Here is a 19,562-nt window from a genome sequence, read left to right on the forward strand (position 1 = left end):
GGTAATTTTCTTGAATCAAAATGAGAGTACCCATATATTATTATTATTATTATTATTATTATTATTATTATTATTTATTTATTTATTTGTACCCCGCCCATCTGGCTGGGTCTCCCCAGCCACTCTGGGCGGCTTCCACCAAACATTATATAGAAAAGAAGCACTGAGAAGCTGATAATATATCTCAGGGGAGAGAGCTCTATATGACTGTATATGACTGTGCTGTTCCCTATATGTAAGGAGATGTGTGGCAACATTTTGCACTAGCTAAAACCTCTGAGTTGTTTTCAAGAATGGCCCCATACAGAGTGCATTGCTTGGAAGTTAAGAAAGCATAGATTAGTAGTGCAAGTTCCTCTCTGCTCAAGAAAGGTCAAGGCATTGCAACAAACAGAGCAGAAAGAAAGCATTTTAGCTGCTCTGGCAACCAACTTACCATAAAGCAGGGTTGGAACAAAAGCAAAAACAACTCCCAGACTTTCAACCTTTTCTGTTAGGGAGATTTAGAATCCCATCAATCACAGGGAGACCTATTCCCTCTACAACTCCCTCTTATTTCTTCAAGAAAAACAAACATGGGCAATTATATGGTTTATTTTTTCACTCCAAGATGAATTCCAGTGTTGAAGAATGCCCCAAATAAGCCTGCATATATCATGTATCAGCACTTTTTAAAATCCCAATATGGTCATTTTTAAAAAGAAATTTAAAAATGGATGTAGGAAGTTTTATAGAATATTTTTCTACCTCAACTCAAATTCAAATTAATCATAGAATTTTAGAATTGTAGAGTTGGAAGGGACTCTGAGGGTTATCCAGTCCAACCCTTTGTAATGCAGGAATCTCAACTGCATCATACGTGACAATGTGTCTGAGAAGCCATAAATGATGTGCCATAAGAAAGGTATTTATCTGTTTCTCTGGGTCAGTTTTTGCTTGAAAACACACATGGGACCTCTTTTATGCCAACAGGTTAACAACTGCTAGGGCAGCAAAGGATCCCATGTGAAAGATTCATTTGATTTTCCTGGGTTGTTCCTGCCACCCACAGTGCTATAAATGGTAAGAGGCAGAAATTGGATAAATTGGGGGACACTCTTTACCACTGTGCAGGTAACACTATTATAAAAGAACTACAGGATGATCTACTGTGTAAATTCTAAAACAAAAAGTATACATGAAATGGTTTTTAATACTCTTTTCAGTGGTTAGGGCTAGCTTTAGAAAAGTTTGTAATTTTCCTTTTCATTGTAGATCATAAATGATTGACAAAGAAATGTGTGGGCTGGTATGCCAAGAAAGATTAAGCCGTTGTCTCAGATGAAACTGGTCAAAGAATGCTTTAGCAGCTTATTAGTGACATATAAACCCATTAGTAGCTAAATTGTCAGAGCATTTTTACAGCAACCAATAGAGGCAATTTGCACATGAGAAGGGAGTACTATGAAGATAACTGAAACTGTGTTTGACACTGTAAGGTCAGCACTTACTACTACCAAAAGCCAAACTGCCTTTTAAAGCTAACTTGTCTCATCAGCAGTGGAAACTGCTGTGGTAAAAGTTGTACAGTAGTTGTATTTGCAGTTTTCCTGTGCATGCATATTGCTTCTTTAAACTGCAGCCTTTAGTATTTCATTGAAACACGCCATCACAACTTTTCCAGAGAAGCCAAAATGGCCTTTTCAGCACCTCCTCCTGCAGCAGCTGCTGCCACTTTACTATGGCAGAAAGTGAAAGGATGGGCCACAATATGCCATGTGGCGAAAAACCAGTTTGGGATGGAAGGATAACACTGGCACTGTATTCTCCCAACTTGTGATTCCCATAAACTGGCATAAAGGAGCATAATGCCTCCAACAGTGCAAAGAAAGCTGCCTTAACAGGTCATTTATACATCTAATGGCAACATAATATAGCTGTTGTGGCTAGTCACCACTGATAGGCTTATCCTCCACGAAGCTGTATACAGTGGGCGCTCGGGTTGTGAACATGATCCATGCGGGAGGCACGTTCGCAACCCGCAGCGTTTGCAACCCACAGCGCTGCACCTGCGCACGCGTGGGTCACAATTCGGCGCTTCTGTGCATGCGCAAAGCGCCATTTAGCGCTTCTGTGCATATGCAAGTGCCAAAACCCAGAAGTAACCCGTTCCAGTACTTCCGGGTTCGGCTCAGTGCGCAACCCAAAAACGCGCAACCTGAAGCAGCCGTAACCCGAGGTAGGACTGTAATCCTTTTCTAAAGCTAATCAAGTTGGGGGTAGTGAATTTTACAGTTTTTAACTTTGCGCTGTACTTTCATTTGCTTGTTTCGAATCTTCTAACATTCGGCTTGATTGGGTAGTCCTGTGTTCCAGCATTATGAAAGAAGGAAAAAACCTCTCTCTTCACTTTTCCCCAGTGTTCGAAACTCCCATTATTCTAGGCCCGTTTTGCGACAGCGAATTTCATTAATTAGAGCAGTTTCTGAGCTCTGGGAGCAGTACTGCACCTAAGATTTCAGATTAAAACTGCCAGTGCTGGAACAAAAGGAGGAGCTTTTTCTGCCTCCCCACTTTCAGCCACTGTCTGAGGACTGAAGAAGGGATACCCTCATAAGAATATTAGGGGGTGGGCAGAGGAAGTATGGCTTTGTTTTTGCAGTCTTCAGGTGAGGACTAGACCATGTGAAAAATGAATATAAGATTTTAGCTGCAGTTCATTCATTTTCAGCTTTGTATTCTGGTTATAAAAAGCGTGCCTAGACATTCCGTTGTGACGCCCATAACCTAGGTTTAAGGTGCCATTTAGCTCCTAGTTTTCATATTTGTTTCTAACACTGCTTTCTCCATAACATGTATAATGTCTGTCCTAAGCTCTCATATGAAAGCCCCTCCCAGAATATTGTGACAGCAAAGTACTGTATAGCTTCCCTAGTCGAGCTGTGTACCTGAAGAAGTGTGCATGCACACAAAAGCTCATACCAAGAACAAACTTAGTTGATCTCTAAGGTGCTATTGAAATGAATTTTTTGTTTTTTATTTTGTTTTGACTATGGCAGACCAACACAGCAACCTACCTATAACTGGAAAGCCAGGGGCAGCCATGTCAGGAAGGTATAGAAGCCCTAAATACACACACACAAAGTCCCAAAATGTGGTTGCATCAGATTTGTAAATAGCCACTCTTGTTTTGTTTTTTTTAAAGGTACTGGTACTCACCATGAAGTTGTTATAGTTAAGTGCCACACTTTTAACATTTGGGTGAGGGAGGTGCTGGTACTACAAACCCTTGAGTACTCCCAGAAAAAAAACAATGCACTAGCCCACTTGCCTGGTCGCCTTGACCAAAACTCCAAAAATGCCAGGAAATAATTTGCAACCTGGGGCTGAAACGACAATGCTAACTCACATCACCCCTGGCCATTCACCTGGCTGGGACTTGGGAGTCCAGCGAACATTTGGAGGTCCCATTCCTGTCATTCATTGTCTCCCCACCCCACCCCTTTTTATCTTCACAACAATCCTGTGAGACAGGTTTGGGCCAAGAGCTTGCGAATGACCCACTGAGCTTCCTAGCCAGCTACAGAACTGAACCTTGGTCTCCCCAGCCCTTTATCAAACATCCTCACCACTCCTGCACCCTGCTGCCCTTCCACACAGCCCAGCCCTCGAATGAACCCCAGGGCCGGATATTAAATGCCACCGAATTTTTGCATCGCAGCCACGGGGATAATAAACGCGAACGGAGGAGTAGAACGTCCTACTAACCATCCCCAAGGTTGCGCCCGCAGTTACTTCACTATCCCGCTCTCGTTTCGCAAGCCGAGTCAGGCATGTAACTTGTGAATTCAATCTCTCTCAGGCGGAGAAGGAGGATCTTGAGCGACGTGCACAGATAGTGAGGATGAAAATAGGGGCCCACAAGAAGCCAGGGAGGGTATGACTGATCTCGTTAGAGTCTTCCTTCCTCTGATCAGCAGAGCTTCCTCTAGTCCAGGGTTTCCCCGAACTTGGGTCTCCCGCTTTTCTCTCTTTTTTTTTGGACTACAACTACCATCATCCCAAGCTAGCAGGACCAGGGGTAAGGGATCATGGGAATTATAGTCGTGTTCCCTCCCTCCCTCCTTTCCACCCTCGCACCCCAAAAAACCGGAGACCCAAGTTTGGGAAACACTGCTCTGCTGGTACTTATTTAACACACAAACACACACTTAAAAAAGGAAGGACCTGAGGTAACAGGTGCTGCGACGGATGAAAACTTCCGACTTACAGAGCCGCTGCCCGCCGACGGTCCGAGGCTGCAACCCGAAGCCGACCAAGCCAACCGGTTTCCTCGCCGACTTGCAGCGCTAAGAAGCAGTTGCGAAAGGGGAGGAGCCGAGCGCCGCCGCCGCCGCCGCTCTTACTCGAAGATGGCTCTGGCCGGCGCCCGCGACAGGGAGCCGCAAGTGCGGCTGCTGAGAGAGGCGGAAGGCGGGCGTGGGCGAGGGAGCTCCGCCGGTCTCCGTTTCCCTCAGCTCAACGAAGTGGGCAGCCGCCTTCCATCCTTCCCCTCGCCCTCTCCCCTTGCACACGCCGTCCGAGCAGTTGGGCTCCGTCGGTGGAGGAGGAGGAAGAGGAGGTTTCTTGAAGAGTAGGAAAAAGGAAGCGGCGGCGGCTACGAAGTCTTCGCTCGCCGCGCTTGCAGGCTGCCAAAAGCGAGCGCTTGGGTTTCCCGCCGCCGGCGCAGTCATGGCGCCTCCTGGAGGTGCTCCGCGCAAAGAGCTTTTCGCGCGTGCGGTCATAGGAGCCGACTCCTAGGGGCCTGAGGTCCTTTCGGCTCCCCAATAAAATATTTGAGGGGACTAGAACCCCCCCCAAGTTGATGGGCATTGCCATTTAAATTTTGTGTGTGTGTGTAGCATGTCATGTGATCGATTATGTGGGGCAGGGCTTGCCTCCCCCCCCCCCTATTTTATTAAAGTTGGCACCTCTGGTGTGGGTGCAGGGTAAGATGTGAAGGAAAGCCGCTTCAAAGTGTGTGGTCTTGGGCCTGAAAAGATGGAAGAAGATGCAACTCACAGAAGATGGCCTATCAGAACCATCATTTGGCCCATTTTCTGGAACAGTCCAAACTCATAACCCTTTCCATTAGATTTTCACCTCCTCAACCAACAGCCGTCTATTTATAGTTCATCCTTGTTCCTACCAGGAGAATCCCCCTTTGTCCCCAAATGTGGCAGTCAGAACTAAAGCTATGACATAATTGTGCCCACATCAGAGCGCACATTTTTGCTTTCATGGTTGCGGCATGTTCCTCTGAGGATATGTGGCATTTCTCACCCTGTATTGGATTAATGGTTCACTATAATTGAAAAGTGAGCACAATAAACATGGGCCCTTGAGGTGTCAAAATAGGCCCTGGGAGAGGACAGGATAGAAGCTCATACACCTTTGGGAACCCTTTCCTGGGTAACCTGAATACTGACAAAGTGGGCAAAGGGCCAGCTAATTCAGGAGGTCCAAGAATGCAGATTGTAAAAGCACTGGGCTGGACCCCAACACCAAAACAAGGAACCCACTGAGTCTTCTTGACACCCTTGAACTGAACCCACCAAACCAGGGCCTGCAGCTGCCGAGTCAGATTCAGTTGTGGGGCTGGTTTTCCCATGCTTCAGAGAGAACCATCACCAGCCTGAAGCTGGTTAGACTGTAAATACTTTGTTTGCATAGATTTGCTGCTGCCATTGTTGTGAACCAATGCATGAATACAAGTACAAAAATTATATATATCTTAACTTACTTCCCAAGTTGTTGCCTGTTTCTTCTTAAGAAAGTGGAGCCAGCTTACTTCATAGCTGGACTTGCTCAAAACAAGGCTTTACTGCCTAATTTCTATGCTTCCCAGCATAACTGCTGCTCAGCAATGATGGGAGTTGTAGTCTAGCAACATATGGAGAGCCATAGAGATGTGGTCTGTAGGTTTTTTTGTTGCATTCTATCAAGTAAATATGCTCTTGCCTTTCAGTGTTCTGAGCAATAAATTGAAATTGGAATTTTGGTATTCACTTACATAAGTGGAAATTACGAGTATAATTTAACCCTGCTGCTAGTACACGCACACACGCACACAAAACTTGCAGGGAAGGAGAGAGAGAGGAGTTTTAAATGGGAAAATATTTCTGTACTTGGCACCCCATAAAAGCTTTAATAAGCTAACAATAACTTTATTGAGAAATGTATGGATGGCTCTAGTGTCTTCATGCTACAATGTTATGAGAAATAAGTCTGTAAAGAACAGTCCTCTGTCCTTGTGTTTTTAAACACAGGCATGTGTTTGGAAGCAGATATCTGTAGCATGACAAGAAATGGATCATTCCATTAACAGTTCACTCATTAACAATAGTAGGAACCTAACCCAGAGGAAACACCTAATTCCTGCCAGCCAACCCACATTGTTTCTGCTGGGAAATCTTGTAAGGAAAATATGGCAACATTCTTCACTAAAAATAAAAGCAAGCTCTGCCTTTGATTCTTCCACCAAGGGTTTGGCTTTCTTGATCATTTTGGCATCGCATTTTAAGATGTGTACAATCACAGGAATACAATGCTTTTGTTCCCATCATGCTGTACAACAACAGAACATGTTCATAAATCCTAGTAAACAGAATGTTATATTCTCTTTCCCACATCAGCTGTATTTCATCATTTCAGAGCCAAGAAGTAAATTTAGGTGTGTTGAGGTCAGTATTTAGCCACATTATTTGTCTTTATAATTTCACAAAAGATTCAGTCTGTGCTGCATTCTGTGATCCTTTCTGTGCTATACTTCTAGATGGGGAATTGTGTATGAAGGCTTGGATTTCATTAAAGAGGTGCAAGCTTCCAGGCGCTCAGAATGAGGGACAACAAAGACAGTAGTATTTTTATGATATTTTTTATACATATATACAACCTGAGTCTGTGGAGGGGCTCACAGCATTAACAGCCCTGAAGGTCTTGCTTCTCCCATAGCTACAGCCTTAGATTCAAGCATGTCGTTCCTTCTCAGGCTTCTCCCTGCAGCCTGGTTCTAGCCCAGTGCTCTCTCACGCACGCATGTGCGCACACACATACACACAAGAGGTTCTGACTTTTGTTCTTCTAACTGTGGAAGGGAGTCCCATCCATTTGCCCTCTGGAACAGAGCAGCTTTATTTCTTACTAAGAACCCATACTTAGAACCATTATGGTTCTTGTCTGGCTACTTGAACAATTGAATATTTATTATTATTATTATTATTATTATTATTATTATTATTATTATTATCTTCCCCTCCCCAAACTATAATTAAAAAGTTAACCTAACATTTTCTTCTTCCCAGACGCTCTTCAATGCTTTCATTATCAGTGATTTCATTTAAAATATTTATACCTTGCTATTCAACAAAGCCAACCAAGGCAGCTTTTAATATAATTAAAATGATTATATGACTTAATAAAGCCATTAAATAAGAACCAAAGAAACATAACAGTAGTTAAAATCATTAAGACTAAAAAGAGTATCACAATTAAGAAGACTGGCTAATCAAGTTAAACAGCCATTAAATATCTAACCTACTTAAAATGAGTTCATCCTGAGCCTAAAAGGTGCCACTAACTTCAGCTTTGTTCCTCCAGATGTTGTTGAAGTACAACTCCTATCAGCTCCAGCCAGTATGGTCAGTGGGCCAGGGATGACGGGAGTTGTCTTTCAGCAATATTTGGAGGGCCAAAAGTTCCCTATACCTGCCTTAGAACAAGGGCCAAGCATGAGATGGGGGTCTGGAGAAGCAAGAATAGTGGTCCAGGGTGCAACTCCCTTACTATCAGTGGTAGAAAACTGAGGATTGCTTATAGCTCAGAACCATCATTTTAACTTGAGCCTGGAAACAAAGTGGAAGCCAATGACATTACTTAAGTATTGGTGAGTTACAATCATTTCTTTCTTATTCAGATTCTCAGTCTAGAACCAGATGAACTTTCCTAACACTCTTTTAAAGGCATGCCCACATAAAGCACTTTACAGTAACCAAATCTGGATGGAATCACATGAATAAGTGCACATCACATCTATTAGGGTGAAAGTACATGTTCAGCAAGGTGTCTATAATAATTTAATAAGCTTTAAAAAAAACTTTTAGCAGAAGCTAGCCCACATTATTTGAACTCAGCCATCGGAAGGACACAGCCATCTCCTGTGGTCTTCATTCTACAACAACCAAACCCGCTGTCACCCTCTTAAATCTCTCACCACTCAAAGGGCATGTAACAATGATCTAGACATGGTTCAACAGTATGTCACAAGAGTGTCAAAGAAAAACTGGAACTGATACTATTATGCCACTACCGTATATCCTTGTCAAATACTTCTCTCCATCCTGGGAGCTTAAATTCATGAATAAATTTAGGAAACTTTGTGATACTTTCAGTTAGTTAACACACACAAATGGTTTTATATTGAGGATTGGTTTTTTTTCTGTGTAGACTTTCAAGTATGCATAACTATGTATATAATCTGACCTCTAGTGACAGAAGTGTAGTACTTGCCAGGACAACAGGCTCAATAGTAATTTACAGTGGTACCTTGGTTGTTGAACGGCTTAGCTCCCGAACAAATCGGCTCCCAAACGCTGCAAACCCGGAAGTGACTGTTCTGGTTTCCTTATATTTTTTGGAAGCCGAACATCTGACACAGCTTCTGTAGCTTCCAATTGACTGCAGGAAGCTCCTGCTGCCAATCAGAAGCTGTGCCTTGGTTTTGAACAGTTCCAGAAGTCAGACTCCCAGAATGGATTATGTTTGACAACCAAGGTACCACGGTATATTGATGTGTGCATCCCAATCTCAGACCAGTGAGACTCCAGGGGCTCCTGCGTTTACCCCATGTTTGGTTTCCTTGGAATGAAGTTCAGTGGAGACTGTGCTACCTTTAGGATATATGTCTTTCTTTACGAATATATACGACCTGAGCATAGGATGAAGGTGTTCACAGCAATTACGCTCCAGCTGATCTTGCTTCCCCTTTAAGTTTCCAGGGAAGCCCCAAACTCAGCTTTGGGTACAGCACAGACAGGGCCGTCTTTACCCGGGGATGCAAGGGGTGCAGGGCACCCGGGCACCGAATTCAGGGGGGCACCCAATGTATTCTGGGGGTGCCCAATGTATACCTACTGTATACCGGTCCCTCTCAATTGGCGGCAGTGAAAAGCAATGGTGCAAAAGTCCCCATCCCCCTCCTCCACCACCACTCTGTTACTCTGTAGCATCAAATATTTCCGACGAGTCAGGAAACAAAAGCAGTTATTTCTGCTGCGTCGTTGTTACAGGTGAGTGATTTTGGCGTCCCCCCTCCCAAAAAAAGCTCAACAACTTTGAGTTCGCCCCCTCTAAAAAATCTGGGGGCAGCTAAACTAAATTTGGGGGTGCTGGGTGGATCTTTGCACCCTGGTGGTGCATATGCTAAAGACGGCCTTGAGCACAGAGCAGACACACCTCTTCCAGCAGCAGCCCAACCTCACACACATAACACTGGCTAATATTCTTCTACCTTTCAAGCTGAGGTAGCTTCCTACTATGTGAGCAGGGGTTACTCCCATTTGACTCTATGGCAACAGGGCAGCCTCTTTCTAATGTTAATGGAAATACTTAACTGGCTGGCTAAGTCGAAACAAAATAGGAAACAAAATAGGAAATTCTTTCCAGTAGCACCTTACAGACCAACTGAGTTTGTTCTTGGTATGAGCTTTCGTGTGCATGCACACTTCTTCACACTTCTTCGTGTGCATGCACACGAAAGCTCATACCAAGAACAAACTCAGTTGGTCTCTAAGGTGCTACTGGAAAGAATTTCCTATTTTGTTTCCTATTTTGTTTCGACTATGGCAGACCAACACGGCTACCCACCTGTAACTGGCTGGCTAAGGTTTAGTCTATTGCCTTAACAAAGGAAACTGGTTTGGCTGATGTCCTCTTATAGAGTTTACCATCCCCTCTACAGGATCATATACCGGTATCTGGAAGGGACCCTTGGGTGTCATCCAGACTGACCCCCCAAACCTATAAAACGATTGTGTCACATTTAAGAGCTACAGGTAACATAAAGGGTTAAAGGAAGCAGTTGACAAACTCGAAAACATTGCATGCATATCACAGATCCTTTGTCTCTGCAAGCAAAGAAGTTCCAGTTTAGGATTCTGTTATAAAATTATAATTATAATTATGCTGGATCCTGTTTATATATGACATTTTTCTATAACTACATAGATTTCATCCTGTAATACATGAGATAAAATTTCACTTTCAGACATTGGTCTAGATTTTAGAAGGTTACAGGAAAGCATCAGAAACATATACTGTAATACATCAATTGACTACTAAACTTGTTCACGATCTTTTGTCTCATATAAAGCTCACATTAACTTTAGCTCTCATTAGCTTTTCAGAGAACAAAATGAAAACACTTGCATGATAAATAGGGGGAACATCCTTAGAAAAACCTTTTTCCATCTGTAATGTCAAACAGACCTGTTTAACATTACCATTCATCTTATCTGACATGAAATACTATAATTGAGGAAAAAGTGATCTGTATATAATTATGTGTCTCCAATAATTGAATTTCTACTTTTTATCCCCAGATGTCTCAAAAGGTCTTGTAATGTAAGTTTTGTCTGGTCAAATATTCAATGCCAGATGGTTGTGAATATCCCTCTCATTCTCCTTGGGTAATTATTTAAAAATCATGATCTATCTTGATCTTCATTTGTCATGAAGCAAGACAAACAGACTTGTAAAACACTAATGGGGCCAGTGAGGTAAGACGAAAGAGGAAGCCCTAGTGTGTACTCTCTTAAGAAAGAAACCATTAATTCTTCTATCATTTAGAGATAAAGAAAACATCTAGTTTATGTTGAAGAGATGCCTGCTTGCCTGCATTGATAACATTTCATTTAAGGTTTAGGGTTATCATCTGTTTACAAGACAAACCAATGATCACAGGGATATTGTCACATTTTAATTATTATAAATGGACATTTGGAGTTCAAAAACAGGTCCGTGGTCTTTATAGCCACTCTTTACAAACCGATTTCCACTTTTAGAATTGATAGTATAACTATAGGTAACTTATACTATATACACACATATATAGGTTACTGAGATTGATGTTTAAAACTCCAAAATCCAGGGCTCCCCCACTTCCCAACATAGACACACTCTCACACAGAGAGAGTATTGTGTTTATTTTTAAAGCTTAGAACAAAAGTGTGTTACAATTTTGATGTCTTCTGTAGCAACAATATTCTCAAAGTCTACAGTACATTCATTCCAACTCATCCCTTTAATCTGAAAAATATATGGCTCTGCTATAATCTGACAGCAAGAGAATGGGAGCAGGTCCCAGTGTGGCAATTAAGCCCTTGAAGATCATTTCATATGCTGCTACAGCTAACTTAATGCTACCAAACTATACAATTTTTGTAATCAAACTAGAAAATGGCTTGTGTTCAAGTAACATAAGGCTTTATTACTAATTCCTAGTACTGTAAATGACACTATGAACACTTGCCACTAGATGGTGCTTGATTACTATGGTTGTCACATTTTCTAAACAAAAATGTGAGTACAAATGCAAATGTATAGTTTAGTATCCTCAGGTTTTTCTAGATATTGTAAGGAAGAGCTGCACTACAATATAGGTTGTTTAGTACTGTGTACATTCTATGAAGTTATATATTAAAAATACAACACCTTTATAAATTAGGATCCATGTGTGTTTATGATGTATTAGGTAAAAAGGTAAAGGATGGTTAAATCCAGTCAAAGGTGACTATGGGGTTGTGGCGCTCATTTTGCTCCAGGCCAAGGAAGCCGGCGTTTGTCCACAGACAGCTTTCTGGGTCATGTGGCCAGCATGACTAAACTAAACCGCTTCTGGTGCAACGGAACACTGTGACGGAAACCAGAACGCATGGAAACGCTGTTTACCTTCCCACCGCAGTGGTACCTATTTATCTGCTTGCACTGGCGTGCTTTTGAACTGCTAGGTTGGCAGCAGCTGGGACAGAGCAACGGGAGTTCACTCCGTCGCGGGGATTCGAACCGTCGGCCTTCTGATCGGCAAGCCCAAGAGGGTCAGTGGTTTAGACCACAGCGCCACTTGTGCAGGGGCGTAGGAACGGGGGTGCGGGGTGTGTGGACCGCCCTGAGTGTCATCCTTGAGGGGGGTGACAAAATGGAACACCGTGGGGGTTAGTACTTACCGCGGGGCCTGGCCTACAGCATGCCCAAGCCATGTGTCTCTCCTGGGAGTGATGTGGTGGCTCAGGGCCCTGTGCTTCTCGAAATGGCAGGGTGGGGCTTGTGTCTGCCAGGCGGACTCCGTGGGGAACTCACCGCCCCGCCTCTGTGCGACGCCCCCGCATATGGATTGCCACAGCACCCCCATGGGCGGATCGCCCCGCCCCGCCGCTCTGGGTGCTGGAGCTCTGGGTGCACGTCCCAATGATACCTTATGATGTATTAGCAATGTATCTGCACAGAAATGGTTCAGTCTTCCCTCAAAGCCTAGACTGTAATGCAAAAGAGGCTGTTTGAAGATGCTGTTGCTGGATCACCTGGCTGCTGCAAGATGGTAAGAAGTGGGAGGAGGAGGACAGACATGGCACACTGCTGTAAAGAGGGCAGATTACTACATCATATGCAAGGATGTACTTTTGGAATCTTAGTGGAAATGGCTGGATCCTGGGGGCTACAGTGCTGTAAGGTAGATGGTACCATTGTCGTTTACAGCAAGGGAAGATGTTTCCATGGCCAAATTTGCAGCAAGGTTCAAGGGTCCAGCCTTGCATATATTCAACATTAATTTTTTTGTTTAAAAAAAACCCCATCAACCCATACGTAGTAATGGAATTTGTTGTATTTAGTTGGCATACTGTGTAATAAATATAGCAAAGTAATCCACCCAGGCTCCTGCCAACCTAGCAGTTCGAAGTGCAAGTAGATAAATAGGTACTGCTCTGGCGGGAAGGTAAACGGCGTTTCCGTGCACTGCTCTAGTTCACCAGAAGGAGCTTAGTCATGCTGGCCACATGACCCAGAAGCTGTACACCGGCTCCCTCGACCAATAAAGCGAGATGAGCGCCGCAACCCCAGTCATCCGCGACTGGACCTAATGGTCAGGGGTCCCTTTACCCTTTACCTTTAATCCACCCAGAGCAATAACCTGTGCTGTTGTTTCTATTGAACGGCAGTAGAAAAATATCTTAAATAAACTAAACATAAATTGAAGCAAAGGGCCTTGGGCATGCACATTTAGGATTGCATCTGATGTTAGTCATACTTAGGGTTGACCTACTTAAATTACTAGTCACCTGTATTAATTTCAATGGGTCTACCACTCTATGAACAATTTTGAATACAACTCTTACATTTGGCCCATATAATTGTTTATTAATAGTCATCTAGTATATAGAACCAGTGAAGTGGCCACAAAAATAAATGCTCCTGATATGGGATCTGAAACACTGTGTTTTTCCCTGTACTAGAGATGGCCCTGTGAAAAGACTGCACAACCTTGTGTTGAAAGTGCAGCCTAATGAAAGGCTAACAAAAGTTTCTGCATGTTCATCCTCCTGCATATAGATATTTTATCAGTACATTCCTTTTAGCTAGCTCTTCAGTGTTCTTGGAGTAAGAAGTTAATTTAACCACAATGCTTAAGAAGTACACCAGGGATATAATATATTGAATTTGAAATATTTTTAGCCCTTTATTATTATATAGAAAGTATTCACACAATATTCAATGTGGATAATTTTTTGTTAATGTGGGAATTTATGGATAAATGCCTTTTTTACAGTGTGATCCTGAAATGAGTTCATTTCCAGGTATATGCACGTGCGTTTATTTAAATATACTGTACAGTATTTTAATTACAGAAAAATGCAGTAAAACTGGTTTTTATTAATGAAGTTGGCAACATTCACAAAGGTGGAGCAAAATATTCTCACAGCACTGGAGGCCTGTGAAGGGTGGAATCTTGGATCATAAAGTTGCCTCATAAAGGCGGGGTTCTAGTGCTTAGGACATCAGCAAATGAAATTATATAAACAAAGCTATAAATCTTTTTTAACAGCTCAGCTGTGGATTTAGTGCCAACAATTCTGATCACTTGTAATTCTACTATACAACCAAATTAATACTGCTATCGTAAGAACATATTTTAAAATTCTCTTCATTTCTTTCTAAATTTTGCTGTCTTGAATGTATTTTTTAAAAAATAAAATAAAGAAAACCACAATAATTACCCACGGTACTGCTGAACAATTACCGTAATTTTGGAAAGAATTACAAAGCAATCCTTTCTATTCAGAGTACAGGTCTATAAAGCATTTTTATTGTTAGCCATTTAAAGACCATCAGCTAAGATGCAAATTAAGTCTAATTCATCACCATGTCCCAGCTTAACATTTTCTCTCTCTCCAAAATTCCATATTTCCTTCAATGTAAATATTATCAGGGTGACTTAGACGGTAAAAACAATAAATATAGTACATAAACAAAGCAGCACAATTAAGAAGACCCTATCACCAGTCAACACCCATATTATACCTGGTGCTAGGAGACATTGCAGGAGAGCATCAGATTATGATCGCAGTGCCCAACAGGCGTATATGGAGAAAGGTTTTCCTTCAAGCATCCTCGTTACAGGCTTTGAATTGTGCAAGGAAATGAAATCATGGCCAGTTGATAATTATATTTAGGACAACTATATCAATGTTCCCACCTACTGATCCTGTTCAAAAACCTTGCAGCTGTATTTGAAACTAGCTGAAATATTTGAAGAGTCTTCAAAAGCAGTTCCATGTAAAACACATTGCAGCAATATACTGGTAACCAGGAGGTTATCAGGACACGCATTACTGTTGTTGGGTTATCTCTATGGAGGAAAGGCCACAGCTGGTGTGTCATTCTTTACCGAAGGAAGAAATTCAACTATTGACACCATTTGCGCCTCTAAAAATTAAGCAGGACCAAGGAGAACCTCCAGACTTTAAATCTGATCCAGAACATGATCCAGAACTCCACTTCTCTGGTCAGACCAACCACCTATCAACAGTACCTCAATCTTGTTGTGATTGAGCTTCTGTTCATTGGTCCTCCATCCTAACTATTACCATTTACAGGCACCTGTTCCGCACTTCCACTGAACAATGATACAAAATCTAATCAGTTAGTTTTGACAACACTTCAGTCCAAATGCCTGGATAACCTTCCCCATCAGCTTCATGCAGTGACTGTCAACCTAATTGCTCTTGTTTTGTTCAAGTGGGGAGGGGGGGTTGAAATGGCAGGCACTTCCTTCACCAGTGAAGGGGCTTTTCAGTGTCTACCTGAAAGTAAAGAGGGATGGACTATGGTAGCACCCTCCACAGTCAAAGAACTGCAACACAAAAGACCCTGTCCTGCATTCTCATCAGTCTGGCCTCTTAGAACCTCAGACAAAGATAATATAGGCAGGTTAACATAGGAGGCGGCAGTCTTTCAGATATCCTGGCCCCAAGCCCAACACTCGTGAGTTTAGCCTAGCCCAGAAACACATTTGAAGCAAGTACAGTTGAATAAGCTCAGTGTTATATTGTCTGTAAATTGCACACTAAACAGCAATCCGGCTGCAGCATTTTGCACAAGTTGCACTTTCCTAATATGTACACATCAAGGGCAACCCTATGTAGAACATGCTGCAGCAATCTAAATGAGGAATGACTAGTGTGGGCTGTGGATCTTTCGTGGATTCAAATGTAAAATGTGGTGTCCAAGATAAGGCAGACACAGGTGATTTTATCCTTCAAATGCTTAGCAGACCTATTTGTGTGCCCCCATCTCCCCTCATGAACAAAGCTCTAAAAGTCCTGAAACATTTGGGAGTGGCCCACTGGGCAACATTGCAAGGACACAATGGATACACTATGACCAACACAGTGTTGCTGCCACTGTGCCCCCACTGTGGAAGGATGTGTGGATCCAGAATAGGCCTCCACAGTCACTTACAGACTCATTGGTTTTGTTTATGGAACACAATCTTACTCAGCTATGAGTGATTGCCAAAGAAGAAAGTAGTTGCTGCCACTCACCAACACAGAATAAGATCAATAATGAACTCTTACTTATGTATGACTGTATTTGTATCAAGGTTTCTGACACTTGCGCTTCCAGCATCCCTTCCTTCTTCATAGCTCCAAGCTCATTGGTAAACCAAGCAGCCAATTGAGCTTTGGACAGCAAGAGATGATTTAGAATGCTTCAACAGCCTGAGTCAGCTCTGTAGAATATAGATTACAACTATTTATTAGGCAATGTCCAACTACCAGGAACTAAGAGCTTCTGAACAAGAACACACATATTTAGACTGAGATCAGCGTATCAGTCATGCTCCATCACCAGCGCATGAGAAAAAAGAGTCAGCAAGAACAGAAACGGTTAAGAACCTGAATTATACTGAATATTTACAAAAGGATTGTACTAATGGTTAAACATTCAAGCTGAACAACCCTGCAAAGTTTACATAACTTTTAAAAACATGGTAATAGAACAAGCACCACATCCAGTGAGCACCCAAGCATTTGCATCTTAAAAACAGAGTTGTGTTTTTTTGCAGGCTACTTATTGAAATTCCAGAGGGATCTATTTATCTTTCCCTCCCCCAGCTTCCCCAGTGTATGTAATACAAAATAAAATGTGTGGGGTTTTTTTGTTTTGTTTTTTTAAGTATATTGAAATAGTGCTAATTTTTTAAGGTCTGAGTTAAGGTCAATTTATCAGTTAATTCACAACTGAAGGTACTTATGTACCAAATTCTGTAACTCATAATAGACTTTATTTAAGGGTTTAGCTAAACACTTGAATACATAAAAGAGCATGTTTAGACATGTTGATAACTTGTGTCTGGAGAGTTGGGAGGCAACAGTTTCCTTTTCGGGAATCTAAACAAACTTTTGGTATAGTCCTCTTACATGGCTGTATGACCTCAAAATATATGTGGGTGCAGTTTGAAAGTGCACTCATGTAAAAATGGTAGCATTATGTCATCAGAGAAAGATTAAGAGAATTTGTAGCCTAGCTTTCATCCTGAGAGCCAACTTTTTCATGCAGGATATATGTTGTGATATGGGAGTAATTTAAAACAAGTGGTCAAACTCACACACATGAATTAGCTGTATAAAATCAGCAGAGGTAGAACTGGGGCTTTTAAACTACTGAGCTGTTAATTTCCTATAAAAAAAATTACTCTGCGGCTATACTTTTGTAGCCAAAATCTATGCTAATATGTCGCAGTTATTTTTGCTTATTTATAAAGCTAGTTATACACACCCCATTGCAATCTGTCTGAAGGGAGGTTAAAATGATGAAACAATAAATTGTGGCTAATTATAGCCACATTATACTGACAATTTTGGAAATTATACTGGGGTTAGGAACATGACCAAAGTTAGAAAAATCAATTTCTTTCAATTTAAGTCAGATGGATAATGTGCACAGTCAACCAAATGATACAGCTAGTGTGCACATTATCCTGTTCTACTTGGGTATTTTGAAATATGGAAATATGATCCAAGAGAAGTAATTCAATTTAGCTGGATAAAGATGGATAATTCTAACTTAACTTGTCTGTCATTCACTAATTATTTGTATCATGTGCACAGTCTCCACACTATACAGTACTTTGCCAGGGGTGTATACAACTGAGGAACTCTTTCTCTATAACATTTCATCCATTCCCTTCCTTCTAGGAGGACATATCACAGAAAAGTAGACTGTACATATATCATTCAATAAAATTACCACCAATGATCATTCAGAACACTTACAATCTTTTTCACATTTATTCACACAAGAGCTCAATGCAGTAGACTGTATGTCATGTTAAAGAGTATGGCCATCCAGTCCTAAACAAAGTAGGGTTTCCCAAATACAAACCCATTAGTTTATGCCCTGTATCAGCCTGATCTAGAAAATTTGCAGAAGAGGAACATTCTTCTTCTAAACTCCAGCCAGCCAGAAAAGGAACCTTACAGCACTGTCCAGGACTCTGGGGAGCAGGTTTCAGAAGGGGAGAGAGATGAAGAAAGGACACGCATTTCTCTCCACCCTCCCCAATGTGCTATATAGTGTTAGATGGATCAAATTCAGAGCTGGCTGCAAATCCCAAACTTTATTGCTATACAGAAGTGAGGTATTCTGGAGAGTAGGAAACAGCTCCAGTTTCTTTATTCTCCCTACTGAACCATTATTCTAATCTATAGTGTAGGAAGGTTTTTTTTAACTCAGGGAAATCATTCCTCCCGCATTCCCCCTCCAGAAATACTTACTAGAACTTGTAAGGGGTTTCAGCAGGCCAATTCTTCTTCCTTACTCCCCACTTCAACTGACATGCTTAGTCTTAAAAGCTCAAGTCTCAACTGCTCTCATCCATAAACTTAAGTTGATTGGAGTCTATCTGCCTTACTTACTTTGTGGAACTTCCCTGTGGAGAAATCCAGAATTTTAGCATGACTGTGATTTGGCAGAGGGCTGTCTACCTTACTCCAACAAAAGGTAGCAGCAAAGACAGAATTCCATTATTTGGCATTTGGTGTGATACTGGTAATTCTATCTCCAAACAATGGACTGTGTTACTCAAGGAAATTTTATATCTCCAGGGTCAACTGTTTACAGTGTTTCATAAATTCAGGAAGCTCATAGTCCTTTTTGGATTATTTCTTTTAATTTACTTGAATACTTGTGTGCATAGGAGTTCCCTAATGATACAGAAATCACTACCTTGGTTTGGGATAATCCTGTTTTGCATCTTAATTGATAAGGCATTGAGGCTGCTATCCTGTATACATTGATTTACCTATGGGAAAGGACCCATTGTCCTCAAGGGTGCTCACTTCTAAGTAGACATGTACAGGATTGCATCAGCAATCACACAATTTCACTAAGTCAAACCTCAGTTGTCGAACGTAATCTGTTCCAGAAGACTGTTCGACTTCCGAAACATTTGACAACCAAAAACTGAAAGCGGAAACTCAAAATGGAAGCTGCGTAGCATGTTTCGCTTCTGAAAATCATTCAAAAACTGGAGCAGTTACTTCCGGGTTTTTGGCGTTGGGGGGAAAACATTAAAAAATGGAGCTGTTCCAGAACCGAGGTTTGACTGTATTAAGAGAAAGGAGTACTGTTGAAAACAGAAGGCTGGATTATCTTCATGTTAAGAGTTCCACCCTATATCAGAACAAAGCCCTGTACAGTACTGTATAGTGGTACCTCTGGTTACGAACGGGATCTGTTCCAGAGCCCCATTCGTAACCCGTGATTTGCGTAACCTGAAGCGCCATGTCTGTGCATGTGCGCGACGCAATTCAGCGCTTCTGTGCATGCACATGACATCATTTGACGTGTCTGTGCATGCGCGAACCGCTGAACCCAGAAGTAACGCATTCCGTTATTTCCGGGTTCGGTGCGTTCGTAACCCGTGTTGAACGCATCCTGAAGCATTCGTAACAAGAGGTACGACTGTATTGTCAATAGGGATTGCTTCT

At 41.9% G+C, this 19,562-nt stretch overlaps 1 protein-coding gene across 1 annotated transcript in view; it reads right to left on the reverse strand.

Moving 5' to 3' along the window:
- TEC (tec protein tyrosine kinase) overlaps positions 1 to 4,347 on the reverse strand; it is a 49,509-nt gene extending 45,162 nt beyond the window's left edge. The window contains exon 1 of the mRNA XM_033159756.1: positions 4,250 to 4,347. The gene's annotated coding sequence lies outside the window, so the exon portion shown is untranslated. The remainder of the gene's footprint in view (positions 1 to 4,249) is intronic.
- Between the last annotated feature and the right edge of the window lie 15,215 nt (positions 4,348 to 19,562).

Source organism: Lacerta agilis, chromosome 9, assembly GCF_009819535.1.
Source record: "Lacerta agilis isolate rLacAgi1 chromosome 9, rLacAgi1.pri, whole genome shotgun sequence".
NCBI lineage: Eukaryota > Metazoa > Chordata > Lepidosauria > Squamata > Lacertidae > Lacerta > Lacerta agilis.